The 14,412-nt window shown below is 47.7% G+C and overlaps 1 pseudogene; it reads left to right on the top strand.

Moving 5' to 3' along the window:
- LOC136657730 (5S ribosomal RNA) lies at positions 1–120 on the top strand (annotated as a pseudogene).
- Positions 121–14,412: the final 14,292 nt, after the last annotated feature.

The following is a 14,412-nucleotide window of genomic DNA, read 5'->3' as shown; positions in this document are numbered from 1 at the left end:
TTTGACAGCAACTGTTACCCTGCACATGCCCGATCTCATCTGATCTCGGAAGCTAAGCAGGGTCAGGCCTGGTTAGTACTTGGATGGGAGACCGCCTGGGAATACTGGGTGCTGTAGGCTTATAGCATGATCTCGGAAGCTAAGCAGGGTCAGGCCTGGTTAGTACTTGGATGGGAGACCGCCTGGGAATACCGGGTGCTGTAGGCTTATACCATGATCTCGGAAGCTAAGCAGGGTCAGGCCTGGTTAGTACTTGGATGGGAGACCGCCTGGGAATACTGGGTGCTGTAGGCTTATACCATGATCTCGGAAGCTAAGCAGGGTCAGGCCTGGTTAGTACTTGGATGGGAGACCGCCTGGGAATACCGGGTGCTGTAGGCTTATACCATAGTCTTTCGAGACTGAAGGCTGCCAACCAACCAACAAGATTTTAAAAATTTTGTCTTGCAGTGTCACCCCTCCCGTGCACGCCACCTGGTGCAGCCCACACCCCCCACACCACCCTAGTGATGGCACTGCACCACCATTCTGCTGCTTGAGGTGACTACTTCAGTTATATGATTTGTATTTTTTTTTAATTATGCCCTAAACATGCACCCAAGAGGGCTTTGAAGCCTTAATTTCCATTGCCCCACAACACAAGCACTTGAGGCTGGCCCACCCATAAGTGTGACTTAGGGCACAATCCTAACCAGGTCTACTCAGAAGTAGGTCCAATGGGGCTTACTCTCAGGAAAGTGTGGTTAGGATTGCAGCCTGAGGCAGTCACCTCAGGGAGCAGATTGGTGTGTGTGTGTGTGGGGGGGGGGCACCCACTTTCATCCACTGACTTGCCTACAATGTTCTTCCTCCTCCTCTCGCTCTTCCTCAGAAAAGGAAGGGGGCAATTGAGCAGAAGAGGAAGTGGGAAATGGTGTCATTGGAAATACTGCTTGCATATCCTAATTATGGTTGGTTTCATGTTTGATACGTGCTCCAAAATATAGTTTGATGCCAGATAATGTCACATGTATTGGAAAGATCTGTGCCATATCCATGCAACCAATTTGAGCTTTGTTGTTGTTGGCAACCTTCAGTCTCGAGAGACTATGGTATCGCGCTCTGAAAGGTGGTTTTGGAACATCGGCTAGTGTGGCTGAAAAGGCCAATTAGGGAGTGACAATCCCTTCCACAACAGGAGCAAGTGCAGTCTGACCCTGGTCTGTCTCCCTGGCTATGGGCCTTCCTTCTTTGCCTCTTAGCCTCAGACTGTTGGCCAAGTGTCTGTTCAAACTGGGAAAGGCCATGCTGCACAGCCTGCCTCCAAGCGGGCCACTCAGAGGCCAGGGTTTCCCACTTGTTGAGGTCCACTCCTAAGGCCTTCAGATCCCTCTTGCAGATGTCCTTGTATCGCAGCTGTGGTCTACCTGTAGGGCGCTTTCCTTGCACGAGTTCTCCATAGAGGAGATCTTTTGGGATTCGGCCATCATCCATTCTCACGACATGACCGAGCCAACGCAGGCGTCTCTGTTTTAGCAGTGCATACATGCTAGGGATTCCAGCACGTTCCAGGACTGTGTTGTTTGGAACTTACAACAGATTAATTATGCAAGAGAAATAAAATCCTTCAGTTATCTCTTTTCATTTATAAAAAGCACTCTCTCATCTACTATTGTTTTAGAATTCAAAATATCATTGCCTGGACACCCTTCATTGCATGGGGCTTTCCATATATCATCAGTTCATCTGCTCTTCAGGGATAGATGCAAACCATGTTCAAGATGTCCTAATTTGTACGTAGTCAAACAGGTTGGGATTTCATTTGTAATTGAGATAATGCGCTATTCCAAGAGGACACCATATTAGATGCTCACACACATGCCAGCAGTTTTGCAAGTGGAGAAATCATTTTCAAATAAGGAAGCATCCTGAGAAACAATCCCAAGTTTCACTCTTACTGACCTAATCCATAAACACTGAGGAGAAGCTATGCCAACAAGTTATATAGCACATTACAAATAATGGCATGATATTGGCATTATGCCCAGATGTGCTGTTGTACATGGTTTGGAGCAGAAGAGGAGGGTGAAGTCAGCCTTTGCGCTAAACTAGGGACAGTAAGAGCCCAATCCTGTGCTCTCAGTGCCAGCCCCATGTCAGCTCTGAGTGTCACAAATGTGCTGCAAGGCACACCCACGACAACTAGCGCCAGGTCAGTACTGCCACAGGCTCAGCGTCGGTCTGCGCTAAGCGCAGTGCCAGCCAGAGGCCGGCCACATGCCACCCAGAGCAAGGGAAGAGGTTGGTGGAGGCGGGGGGGAGGCATTCTGGGGTGGGGGAGTGTGAGGAGAGGGCGGGGAGGGGGTGGGAGCAGAAGGGGGTGGAATCAGTGGAGCTCTGCTCCACCATATCCTGAACCCCATGGCAGACTTGGGTAGCCCAGTTGTGGAGCCTGCACCCTTCTCCCAAGGATACACTGCTCCTCTGGGTGCCCGGCAGGTCAGGACTGGGCTCACGTAGGAGAAAATGCCAACAGAATATCAACATGACTCGAACAAAACCTTCACTGAAAAAATCTACCCTATCCATCTGCCTCAAGGTTTATTTCACTCAATGATTTGTTATTAGCCATGTTAAAAATGCAAGCGTGTGGACGTGTGTGTGAATTTGCCCAGCACTGTGTGAGGTCAGTGGTCAGCACAGCTTTTTAAAAGTGCTTTGCGACAGTGCGTCTGTTAGCAGTGCTGGCAGGAAGGCTGCTGGAGAGAAAAGACGGGCATAGGGGTGGGGGAGGGAAGGGAGGGGGTGGAATGGGGCAGGAAGGGTCGTGACGGGTGGGATGCGCTGATCAGGTCCAGCAGGGGGCTGAGCGGTGTCTGTTCTGATCCTCTGGCCCTGATCCACTGACACAGGTCGTGGCGCATGTTCAAGTTGATGCATTGCAGCTGCTGGGGTTTACACTGGGGAAAAAGGGACAAATGTCCCCTTACCTTAGAGAGCTCCAGCAGCCAAAATTCCCCTGTGGGATGCAGCATAGCTTGTACTGGCACTGCTGAATCGACACTGGGCAATTCAGGTAGGATTCGGCTGCAACTATATGAAGACAAAAATTATTTAAGAGCCCTCTGCAATTTAGTCATTTTTCAAAGGTTACATCATTCATTTACTTTGTAGAGTCTGCTAATTTTTTTTTTGGGGGGTGGGGCATTCCTGTTCTCTGCACTGTTTCTTCCTGAGAGTTATTTTTGTTCTTTACATGGTATGTTTATTCAAACTGAGAAAAACCCAGTGGGGGAGTACATTAACCTCTGTGTATAAGCTGTTCTTTGATGTTGCATTAATTCTGTGCGATTGAAAACGGACACACAGTTTGTAGGTGCAAGCACCGACCTGTTCAAGGGCTAGAAAATGGTCTTGTATTTTCAAAGGACAAGAGCAAATACTTGTAGCTATCATTTCTGCATTGATGACTGTGGAATCTGACTGCGTGTAAGGCACACTTATCTGTTCATTAAGGCTATAAATGCACCACAGCCCTGTGAAAGCAGGGAAATGCACAGCGTGGGTGGAATAGATTCTGAACAAGCAGTTGAAGACCAAAAAATGTCAACACTCTTTCCGAACAGTGTAAACTCTCAATTTTTTTTTTTTTTTTTTGGTCCATACGGTCAAAGGAGATTTCTGATTATTCACTCAGTCATTATTGCACAGAATGCCTTGCTAAGGCACACTACCAGCTCTCTGTGTGTACATGCGCACTTGTGGTGCAAAGCCAGGCAAGATTGCAAAGTTCTTTTAAAATCATGCAGAAGCTTAGTGACAGGAGACTGACTGTAGGGACTGGCTGCCTTGATCCAACTTTCAGGGGCTACAAATGAAATTCCTCAATGCTTCCAAAAACAGTCATCACACAGTCATTTTTGCAGCTGAAATGATTGATTTTCCTGACATGAAGCCTACCCGTTTTCTCTCCATTTGCTTTTTCCCTCAAGGTAACCTTCTTCCTTCAATCATAACCTGCTTCCTTCAGTCTTTTCTTCTGTACATTACACTCTAGCCCGGGGTCTTCAAACCCCAGCCCGAGGGCCAGATGCGGCCCACAACAAGCCTCTATCTGGCCCGCAGCCAGCCTCTTGTCCCCTGAAAGCCTTTGGCCCACTCAACTGAACACAACCAGAGCTGTAGGGTGTTCTGAGTCAGAGAGGCTGAATGAATGAGCCCATTCATTTATTCACTAATCTAAGTTCCATCTCTAATTTATTTACCCCTGATCCCCCAAATAAGACGCTAGGCTGAGGTTTCTTGGGTTGAACTAGGGCCACTTTATTAACGACAACAACACAAAACAGCAGCAGGGCTAGATGGGGCCAGGGGGCTAGCCCCCCCCCCCCGGCGTGCAGGGCCTAAAATTGGGGGAAACTGACCTAGCTGTCAAGGGCAAACTTGGGCTGCCACCAGTTGATCGACTGGGTACAGCCTGTCTACGTCACCCCCAAAGGGGGCAGGGGAGCTGGCCAGCTGGCTCACTGGGCAAACTATGCAAGCGTAGCCAGACCAGTCAGGGGGGTTTGCCAGCCTACCTCTTTGAGCTGGCTAGGCATCATGTGGGCAGTTCTGGCTTGCCCCCCTTGACCTTGCTGCCCTGGATGGACACTGAGTTGCCCTACCTACCCCGCTCCGCACGCATCACACCAAGTGACTGTAGAAAAGAGAACCACACCTCCCAATACAGCAGTCTGGGGTAGGCGAAAAAACTGACACCTACGGCCAATCAAGGTGCCAGCAAAAAATTCCCACCCAGCCCTGCAAGAGCGACCAGCTAATCTCAGACTGTGCAAAGCGAGGGCGGGTGGGTTGCTGCAGCTCCCCAGACTGGGTGGGAATTGCCCATGTGACCATGCCAAACTGCACGACCCAATAGGAGCCTGCCTCCTCAGCCTGCCCACACGAGGTGGGGCGGGGCAATGGCTGATAGCGCGCACAGCGCTAACGGTCTTTATTTAAATTTTGTATTTAATTTTTTTTTCCCCTGGCCCTCAACACTGCACCAGATGTTTGATGTGGCCCTCTGGTCAAAAGGTTTGGAAAGCCCTGCTCTAGCCCATGAAATGGGTCTACTCAGACCTGTGTGAGCCATATGGCTGGTGCATGTCTGAGTGCACCCATGTTGATGGATCAGGCCCACGAAGGGGGATAGGATGCAGCACAAGCTGGTGCTGTCAATCCCGCCCCCTCCCACGGGATCCACCCTCTGGCAGCCTCCTCACCTTCCTCCTGCTCATGTGCGGCTGCTTGTCATAACTTACCATGCCTGTAACAAGCAGATCCTGCTTCCTGTCACATGATTTACCGTGCCTGATGCATGCCGGCCCATCTGCTGGCACACACAGGTCAGCGCAGGCCGTCCTGCTGGCACCAGCGACTGCTATGCCATCACAAAATGTTTTGTGGCAATTTTGCAATGGCTCACTCTGGTGCAGTGTGTGTTGTGCTAGTGTGGGTGCCAGCTAGGATTGGGCCCTGGAGGGAGTTTCATAGCTGCAGTGCTCCTACTGGGACCCAATATGGATTTGTCCTCATACTCCCATTCGTACTTGGGTACAGATATCTCAAGTACACAAGGCATCAATAGCACACCATAGGTGGAAGCGATACAAGGACATCTGCAAGAGGGATCTGAAGGCCTTAGGAGTGGACCTCAACAAGTGGGAAACCCTGGCCTCTGAGCGGCCCGCTTGGAGGCAGGCTGTGCAGCATGGCCTTTCCCAGTTTGAAGAGACACTTGGCCAACAGGCTGAGGCAAAGAGGCAAAGAAGGAAGGCCCATAGCCAGGGAGACAGACCAGGGAAAGACTGTACTTGCTCCCGGTGTGGAAGGGATTGACACTCCCGAATTAGCCTTTTCAGCCACACTAGATGCTGTTCCAGAACCACCATTCAGAGCGCGATACCAGAGTCTTTCGAGGCTGAAGGTTGCCAACAACAAGGTGGAAGCAGATGCATCCCCTCGAAAACACAGGAAGTCAGGGCTGAGAGCATTCTGAGAAGTCCTTCACGAGTCTTTGCAAGGGTAAAACAACCACCTCGCATGCCCTTCTAAACTTCTGCAACTCCCAGCCTTTGAAAACAACATGGTACTTAGTGTTTTGGCACTGCTTCCCTGTCCAAAACAGAATCATGATCATGTGAGAGCATTAAGAAACATGAAAAATGAAAGCAAGATGGAGTGTCCTTGAAGCATAAGCTGGGAGCCGACTGCTACTTTAAAGGGAAAATAAAAAATATCTGTCATGCAGCCTGCAATGAAGCAGGGAAGGAAACTTCCACTGTGTCTTTGTAACAACCTGTTCCAGACAGCATTTGGAACAAATATATAACCCCTTTCTGTCTATCTGTGATCCGCTTTGTGTTGTTAAAGTTGGAACCTGAGCAGGTGTGTTCTCTTTTCTCCGGCTTTGGTGTGTTTATCGAGAGTGCTGTAAGCATCCTTCTTTCGATTTTTCTTCTCCTCCAACTCCCCCCTACGTTTTTTTCATTTGATTTTCTGCAGCAGGGTTTTTAGGGAGAAAGCATCTTGACTTTCAGAGCCTAAGTGCTGATAAAAAAGAAACACATGCGTGCTCCACAGGTGTCCCTTCCTGCTCTAGTTTTCCAATCCATTTTAGCGAGCAGGGTGTGCGGAGCTGCCGGTGCTAAATGGAGAAGACATTGCATTGTGAGTGCCATTAACTTCCCCGGTGATATTGGGTGTAATTATCGATTGCTGGGTTAGCCTTTTATCCTTGGACAAGGCACCTGCAGGAGTGCCTGTCATTTTCACAAAACCGCTCGCTGATTTGGCGCTCCCCGTTCGCTGATGACTCCCTAATATAAACGCACCGCCAAGGTGCAGATGGTGTTTTCCAAAACACTTACAAGGCTGTCTGAAATCCACTGATAGGATCTTTGTTTCTGCTGGCAGTAGTAGTGACGTTGACAGAGCACCCTCTGCCTGGGGTGGGTGTCACCCTTGCTACGTGGCACCCTCCTCTTACCTTGCCAAGCAGCGGGTGTTGCGAGCAGTGGCAGGCCCAGCCCCACCAGCACTGGTGCGCAAGCATGATGTGCAGCGCCTGGAAGTTGTTTGGCGGTGATGCTATTATATCAGTGCGTCATTGTGCTACCACTAATGGCTTCTGGGGGAGTAGCAATTTCCAACCATTCAGACAAAGGGGTAGGTGGGAGGGCCCATCCGCCATCAAACATGCCGTGGAGCTCCTCTCAGTGGGGGCTCAGGCAGCGCACCAGTCACCCCACTTCCTCACTCCAGGATATGGCACCTGGGGAAGTCTGCCCCCCCTTAGCAATGCTACTGATGTTGTTGGCATCCTTCAGTCTCGGAAGACTATGGTGTCATGCTCTGAATGGTGGTTCTGGAACAGAGTGTCCTCTCCAGTGCACAAAGCCTGGGTAAAGTAGGTATGGAGGAAAGGCTGTTACCCATGCAGCAAATCCCCCCTCTTGCTGAAATGGTCCTATGGAAAGGCAGAGGCCAATACGGTTGGTTCCAGCGGCATCGCAGGAGTTGCCAGAACATGACTGTGTTCAGCCATGAACTGCCTCAGGGACTCTGGCTCCGGATTTTGCCTTGAGGTTGACTCCTGAAGCCTTTTCCATAACTGGATGTAGCCACAAGGCAGTGGAGGTTTGGGATCAGAGTTTTCCTTCTCTCAGATGAGCTGCCTTCCCAGGCTGACCAGTCCCATCTACCCGGTGGCTGTTTAGTCGCCTCTTACAACAAGTACAGCCAAACTGAGGGTCTATTCTTATCCCCAGCCCCCATGTAGAGCATCTTAATGTACATGAGAGTTCTCCACTTATGCCAATGAGTCAGCTTCTTCAGAGTTCATCTAAATCACATTAGTACAGCATCCCGAATGGTTCCTACTTTACAAATGAGGTAATGCATTGCCTGGAGGCTTTAGACTACAGTCCCAAAACTTCATGTTTCAGTAAGCCACATGGCTATTTTTCATTGGGTCTAGAGATGTGTGTGTGAGAGAGAGAGAGCTGGTTAGAAAAATGAGTCACCCACAGTAGGCAGCAATAAATATTTTAAGTGATGTGATCTCCATCCTTATCTAGTGAATCCACCTCATTATTTGCAAATTCATGGAGAGGTACCTAATTGATCCATACTCCATTGCAGAGCCTAAACCAATATTTTTTTTTTTATTATTATTTTTTTTGGGGGGGGGGGAATCTATCATCAGTTATAAAAGAAAAAAAAGGAAAAGAAATCCATGCTTCTTCTTTTTGGTTGTGATAAGCTAAATTAAATTCCACACTCTTTGTAAGTGTTTGGAATGTGTGTGGATCATGAAAGAATGAAGAAATTGGAAAGATGCAACTTGACTTACGTTCCTTAGCACCCATTAAGCAGATTATAAAAGTTATTCAACAAGAGCGGTTTAGCTTTCCCCAGCAGACCGTGTGATCTTTGCTTCTATGGAAGACAGTTGAATGTCTGGAAGACAGGTAAATATAATATTTTTCCACTGCTGCCTGGTCCCCAGCCAGCCCATAGCATGTAGCAGAGGCTATCTCAGCTCCATTGCATGCTCCAGGCCAGCATTGGGCCACGAGGTATTCTATTTTCAGACAGCTTTGCAGGACACCAATGTAGGTACATGCCTGGCACACTGTTGGTATGTGGACCAGGCAGTAGTGGAGAGGCAAATAAAGAAATATTATATTTACCTACTCCACTGTTCCCTGGTCCCCAATGGGCCTATTCAGAACTATACCAGCTCTTTTCCTGGTATAAATCTGAGTAGGTCCATGGGAGTGTAACAAGGCCTGGACCATACATAGGATCTCAGTTGTGTTGTTGCCACCAAGATCCACCCATGGCCTGTCCTTGAAAGCCCCCTAGCCCAGATCAATCCCCACCCCGATTCTTCCCTCTGCAGACCTGTACCAGCGAGGGCTCAGTAAGTTGTTGGTGTGCATATGGGACCTGCAGCCATTTGCACGGGCAGCCCCGGCTCATGTGTGATTGCAGCAGCTGCCACAGCACCAGCCTGATGTTTCATGAAATCCATCAGGGCAAGTCCTGATGGCAAAGTCCTATCTGGCCATGGGGCAAGTACATGGACTGTTGCAAATGTGGTATAAGGATGCGATATATGGATGCAAATGTAGTATATGGAAGAGCAGAGCCTCACGGCACCAGCAGAATGGCTTGCACCAGCCTGCTGGTACCAGTCGAAGGCCTGCACCTGCTGAAGAAGTTAAGGTCTCCACAGGCAGGATGGTGGTGGGGAGGGCGGAATGGGGCAGGGAGGAGTGTAATGGGGTGGAGAGGAGGTGGATAAGGTCTAAGAAAAGGCAGTGATGGGAACAGAGCCCCCCACAGTATCCTATCCCCCTTCTTGAGTCTAATTTCCTGACATGGCTCAAATAGCCCTTTTGTGGGTGCTGAGTCTTACCCTGGGGTGAGGGAATAAATGTTCCCTTTCCTTAGGGATACCTCCAGCAGATTCTTTTCCTGCATAGGACGCATCACTGTCTTGTGGGCCGGAGGACTGGGTTGTGGGTTGTCATTTTTTTTTCTAAGATTAATTCCTAATTTATATCTCCGACACAGGAATAGAGGGTGCTGGAGGTCTCCCCAAGGGAAGGGAACGTTTGTTCCCTTGCTCCAGGCTGAGATCCAGCACCTGCAATGGGGCTACTTGGGCCTGCGCCAGCAAAATGGCTGGCACAAATCTGAGCTGTGTCAGGAAATTACAATCGAGAAGGCGAATAGGATACTGTGGAGGCCTCTGAAGTAGTTGATATCCCCTGGGGCACCTGGGGGCAAAGGTCCGTGACGGCACTCCCCTGGACGAAGCTGCTCCCCCCAACTTATCTGGAGCGCATGGAGCCTCATGCAACTCTAGAACACACTGGGGTAGCCTACTGAAGCTTCCCCAGGTTCTTAAACTGTGCTTCTGGCGCAGTTTCCAACTGTTGGGAGCCTCAGTGAGGTTTCCAACATGGTCCTAAAGGTGTGTGGACTCCACACCTGGAGCATTTGTTCCTTTGAATCAATGGAAGTTCCGCTGCTGGGCCTCTGTGATCGTCACCCTCCCTCCTAGACCTGATCTGCTCCTCCTCACCTCCCCCCACCCCATTACACCCCTTCGCACCCCGTTCTACCCTCCCCCACCACCATCCAGCCTGTGCAGACCTTAACTACTCTAGCAGGTTCAGGTCTTTGACTAGTACCAGTGCAGGTCATTGACAGGGTAACACTGACTGACCAGCCCCATCCGTGACCATGAACATGGTCAGCATCTCATGTGCCTGAGATGCTGAACAGCAGCATCTCAGGCACAACATGCTTGAGCATGTCTAGTTTTCAGTGTCTGACATTTATACTCAGGCACCCTGGGAAAAATCACATTTCCCCAGAATCCCTGAAGCCTGGAATGCAGTCACTGTAGAATTCAGTGCCACAGAGGCACTGTCATTCAAAACTCAGAGAAGAATTTCCAGGGAAAACGGCACTCATTTAATAATGCAGGTGAACGTTAAAGTGGAAAATGTTCATATAATGAGGCCAATAATTACACGCTTTGGCACAGTCATTAATACATTAAATTCTGCATCCTACAAGCACATTATATTATGTATAGCTGAGTTGTTTCTGGTGCAAGGATTGGAGGATTGGAGGAGGAGAGGATTGGATGATAGCAAATGCCACGCCAATCTTTAAAACGGGAAAGAGGGGGGACCTGGGAAACTATAGTCCAGTCAGCCTAATATCTATACTGGGAAAGATGGTGGAATGCCTTATCAAAGATAGAATCTCAAAACACATAGATGAACAGGACTTGCTGAGGGAGAATCAGCATGGCTTCTGTAAGAGTAAGTCTTGCCTCACGAACCTTTTAGAAGTCTTTGAAAAGGTCAAGAGGCATGTGGATGCGGGAGAACCCATGGACATTATATATCTGGACTTTCAGAAGGCATTCGACATGGTCCCTCACCAAAAGCTACTGAGAAAACTCCACAGTCAGGGAATTAGAGGGCAGGTCCTCTCCTGAATTGAGACTTGGTTGAAGACCAGGAAACAGAGAGTGAGTGTCAATGGGCAATTTTCACAATGGAGAGAGGTGAAAAGCGGTGTGCCCCAAGGATATGTCCTGGGACCAGTGCTCTTCAACCTCTTCATAAATGACCTGGAGACAGGGTTGAGCAGTCAGGTGGCTAAGTCTGCAGATTACACCAAACTTTTCTGATTGGTGAAGACCAGAAGTGATTGTGAGGAGCTCCAGAAGGATCTCTCCAGACTGGCAGAATGGGCAGAAATTGCCATTGCAGATGCGTTTCAATGTAAGTAAGTGTAAAGTCATGCACAATGGGGCAAAAGATCAAAACTTCACATATATGCTAATGGATTCTGAGCTGTCTGTGACAGATCAGGAGACAGATCTTGGGGTAGTGGTGGACAAGTTGATGAAAGTGTCCACCCAATGTGCGGCGGCAGTAAAGAAGGTCAATTCTATGCTTGGGATAATTAGAAAAGGTATTGAGAACAAAACGTCTAATATTATAATGCCGTTGTACAAATCGATGGTAAGGCCACACCTGGAGTATTGTGTCCAGTTCTGGTCGCCACATCTCAAAAAGGACATAGTGGAAATGGAAAAGGTGCAAAAGAGGGCAACTAAGATGATTGCTGGGCTGGGGCACCTTCCTTATGAGGAAAGTCTACAGCGTTTGGGCCTCTTCAGCCTAGAAAAGAGACGCCTGAGGGGGGACATGATTGAGACATACAAAATTATGCAGGGGATGGACAGAGTGGATAGAGAGATGCTCTTTACACTCTCACATAACACCAGAACTAGGGGACAGCCACTAAAATTGAGTGTTGGGAGAGTTAGAACAGAGAAAAGAAAATATTTCTTTACTCAGCGTGTGGTTGGTCTGTAGAACTCCTTGCCACAGGATGTGGTGACGGCATCTGGCCTGGATGCCTTTAAAAGGGGATGGGACAAGTTTCTGGAGGAAAAATCAATTACGGGTTATAAGCCATGATGTGTATGCGCAACCTCCTGATTTTAGAAATGGGCTATGTCAGATGCAAGGGAGGGCACCAGGATGAGGTCTCTTGGTGCCTGGTGTGCTCCCTGGGGCATTTGGTGGGGCCGCTGTGAGATACAGGAAGCTGGACTAGATGGGCCTTTGGCCTGATCCAGTGGGGCTGTTCTTATGTTCTTATGTGCATAATACTTATTCCCATTTTTTAATGTTAATCTGCAAACTAACGGCCCGTATTCAAAGTAATGGGAGAAATACACAATTTATTGCGATTATTATTATTAATATTTATATACAATTTTTCATCAACAAAAATGTTAAACCAGATAACACGGCAAACATTTACATTTAGAAAATCTTATCTAAAATGTAATCTATACTGTAGGGTGTATGATAATTCAGGAAAAAAAAAAAAAACTTCCAGATGTATTCCATAAAATTGGTTGCAACGATCTTATTAATTAAAGTGTACAGAGATATACTATCTCTCATACATTTCTAGAAAAGGTATCCATTGAGGGTGTGGCAGCTAACTGAGGAAGCCAGTTGCTTCATTCACATGGCTTCTTGATTGAATTTGGTCATAAAGTTGGTGAGAACAGCCAGGACTGGGGAATCCTCTTTCTGTTTTGCTAACAACTTGTTTGTTCCAAGTCAGGAAGCTCTTAGAAGGTGGGTTTTGTTCCTAGGGTCAAATGTACTGTGCAAGAAAGGTGCAGTCACCTATGGAATTTTCTAAAGATTTTCCAAGCCTCCATCTAAGCCAGTCTGATAGAGTGGAGCGAGGAGGGTTGATTGCATTAACAATTAAAAAGCACAGTTTGCCTTTTAGCCTGTAGATCTGAGGTCTTCTTGTCATCGGTCCTGTTACTAAATCAAGTTACTGGCCTGGCTTGTGTTCTCTTAGCAGGCAACCAACATCGCACAGGTACACACATCATGCTACTTGCACATGATAACAAAATGCTTGTCAGGCAATGCAACAGGAAAGAGAAACCAAAGAGGACATAGCTAACACATATCCAAGATTTTGTATCATAAAAGGTCACAGTGTCAAATGGTCATATTTAGCAGGGGATTGAATGGCAGAGGATTGTCCTTCGTCCTTTTCCTCTAGGACCCTGTATGACATTCTCCTGTTCTTGAGACTGCAATGCACACATTTGAATTAGACACCACTGTACAGAGAAAGCTCTTTGTGTTGTAGCAGCAATTCTCTTTGATTTTGTTTCAATAAGGTTTCTGTGAGCAATCATATGTAAAAAATAGGTTAAACAACACAGCAGCTCTGGTCCTGGAGCCAAAAGCATATAGCTAGAGACACATACAATTCTCAAAGCTTTCATCCTTAATATTTTATGGGCCTCTCTTGGCATGCCAAAAGTAGGAGCAAAACATTGATCTTCCATTTAAGTGCACACAGCAGAGTAATAGCATTCATCTCGAGAAGAAGAGAGGGAGGTGGAACTCAAAGCACAACCCAGATGCAGGCCTGGAGTAAGAAACGGATCCATTTTCCTGTGGAAATGTGACAAGACTTCCCTGCAAAAATTTGACCATCCAAAAAAGCAGAGACATTACTGACACACTCAAGTTGACTTAAAATAGCCAGTGACCTGAAACTTGATTCACATCATGGCTGGTATTTAGTAAGGCTGCAATCCTATGCACACTCTCCTGGGAGTAAACCCTCTTGAACACTACGGAACTTATTTCTGAGTTGACATACAGCAGCTTACGCTGTAAGGTCTAGTCGAACCCATTTCTGCCCAGCCCACAGGTGTACACATTTGATCCCTGTTGCATATATGCAACATTGGGCAGAAATGACTTAACTCCATATTTCAGTGGTCTACAATAATCATTGTCCCAGTGGCTTAGCTAGAGTGGGTACAAAGCACAAAGTTTTGCAGGGAGCCTCACTGCGGCATGCAAGTGGCCCCTCCCACAGGGGGCTGACACCACTTCTGGCCAAAATATTTAAACTCTTGGTACTTGGTACGAATAATACCATCATATTATATATATTATTTAATGTGTAATTTCATGCAGAATGCAATGAAACAAACAGCGTTTAAATGCCTCTATTCTAACAAAAGTTATAGCAAAAAAACCCACAACAAACCAGTTGGCAGGGCAATGTTGCATCACCACGTCCTCTGCTTGGGACGTTGCCCCACCCACTGCATGGGAGGAGGTCCATCATGCTGGCCTCCTGCACCGGGTGCCACAAATTGTGGTGACGCCACTGTGCCACAGTGATTAGCATGCAATCGATATACATTCCTTTAGCTCATTTTGGTTCTTGAAGATGTTTTGTTCTAAAGGTTTGGAATCCGTGCAGCAAGCACAACCCTGAGGATTA

This window comes from Tiliqua scincoides, chromosome 7, assembly GCF_035046505.1.
Source record: "Tiliqua scincoides isolate rTilSci1 chromosome 7, rTilSci1.hap2, whole genome shotgun sequence".
Taxonomy (NCBI): Eukaryota; Metazoa; Chordata; class Lepidosauria; order Squamata; family Scincidae; genus Tiliqua; species Tiliqua scincoides.
Note: the sequence above shows the minus strand (reverse complement) of the source record. Positions and strands in the feature narration are given on the sequence as shown.